The following is a 2,123-nucleotide window of genomic DNA, read 5'->3' as shown; positions in this document are numbered from 1 at the left end:
ATTTTCTATATTTATGGAAATAATGCAGTTTTCAAATCTTTTCTAATAAAGTCGTGTAAGAAGTTGCCATTCGATGGGTAGCAGCTCCGCTACTCATGTGCATATTTGTCCCCCACATTGTCATTTACATATCTAATTTATTAATAACTAAACCTAAATTTATAAAGCACATATTTGTAAACTTCATTTCAATACCTATTTCTCCTACCAAATTTTTCATGCAACCAAAAAGACAAACAAATGAAAATGTAAGTATGTATGCATTTAAAAATGTACATATGTACATACATATATACGATTGTTCTGCTTTCGTCTTCCCCTCGCCGCTTCCGTCAACACAAATTATTCAATTTCTGCGAATCGCCTCCAGATTGGCACGTGCGCGAAACCATTAACCCTACGTTTGCGAAATATTTAGATTTTCGCATAACTTTGCATTTAATAAAGCAAAACTTGTACATTTTGTATGGAGAATAATAACAATTAATTTAAAATTCTGATTGTAGCCATGTTTTCGACGATACATGTAACTTTCATGAAGATTAAACATAAAAGGCGTTGTAAAATAGTGTGCTATTAACAGCTGTAACCAAAAAACTATGTCCGCTAAAATGGGTTAAACACTAACTGGAATTGGCATTTTTTACACGCATACATGCATACTTTCATATACACATGTACAGTGGAGTACCACTAGCTTGGACATTGCATTGCTTGTACTTTGATGTGTTTGAATCTTTTATGGTACTGAAGATTTGCTTACGGTTGAAAAATATTAAAAATCGTCCGTGCATATATGTAAATATATTTTTATAAACGCTTTGAAGTGTAGAAAATTTTAATATTAAAAAATAAATAAAATAATTTTTTTGTATATATATAAAATTTGTTCAAGGCACATTGACCCACCTGTACAAAAATTGTGGCGCGTCATGGACAAAAATTTTACAATTTCGGACCGAAAAATATGAAAACGAGCTAAGTTGCCACGTTACATCTGTGAACTTCCGATAAAACCACATATTTTTGTGATTTTAGAAGTTCTGATTTTACTAAAAAAAAAATCAATGTATTTTCCTGCAGAAAACGTACACTTTTATTTAATGTTTATTAAAATTACATCTCAAAAACTAGTTAATGATTGAAATATTGATATGGAACATAGAAATAGAGTGTTTTACCAAAAATTACCAAAAATTTCCAAAATTTGAGATAACTTATTTTACTGGATATAGAGAAATAGTTGCCACTTTTCACTTGGCTGGCCGAGATTTCTTCATTTTAAGATTTTAGAATTTTTGTGTCGGATTGAAAAAGTTGCGCTTGAGGGTGATGAATTTGCGGGGAGATGTGCTGCGATTATTTTTATGAATGAATTTACTTGGCCTTGAGAAATGCGCGCATGCGTTTATGAAAGAAATAGTTATTGTTGTATTTGAGTATGCGTGTAATTATGTGCATATGTATGTATGCTGCCGTGAGTTGTACATATGTACATTTGTATGTATGTGCGTAGCATTTTGGCAGTAATATGCACATTTGTACATACATATATAGGTATGCATGTAAAAACGTTATCAATTAATGGAGTACATATGTATGTACATACATATACATGGGGAAATGCATTTTCATTTGCCTCCAAAACTATTGGGGCATATTCGTATATGAAATAAAGTCTACTCTAAGTTTAAGTTTGTCAGTACCAAATAAGAAGAAAGTTAGTTGCGTCTTTTTTTCACGGATGCCTAGTCCACTGAAAGTGATATGAAAAAGCTGTAACTTAAGTGTCGGCTTTATTTTAACTATGCTTATGCCCCATTATTTACATATAATACGAGTATAGCTGTGAAAAATGATAATGCACAGTTTTTCTCAATATAAATAACTTTTCGACAAAAACAACTTTGAAGTTAACACGTGCAGTGCAATCAATGCATTTGTACGTTTTTTGACAATGTATCCATCTTTGAAGTGGATGTGTGAGAAAACTAAGGCAGCTAGAAAACTGCAGTTTGTTGCATTGAAAATATCGTGTCTATAAACTACCATTAGAATCGTTAAATATATAAAAACCGATTTGCTTCGCTTTTAATGCCGACACCAAATCACCAAACAGTGCG

Source organism: Rhagoletis pomonella, unplaced genomic scaffold (genome assembly GCF_013731165.1).
Source record: "Rhagoletis pomonella isolate Grant_MI unplaced genomic scaffold, Rhpom_1.0 Rhpom_scaffold_00003, whole genome shotgun sequence".
NCBI lineage: Eukaryota > Metazoa > Arthropoda > Insecta > Diptera > Tephritidae > Rhagoletis > Rhagoletis pomonella.
The sequence above is the reverse complement of the archived record's forward strand: the minus strand, read 5'-3'. Positions refer to the sequence as shown.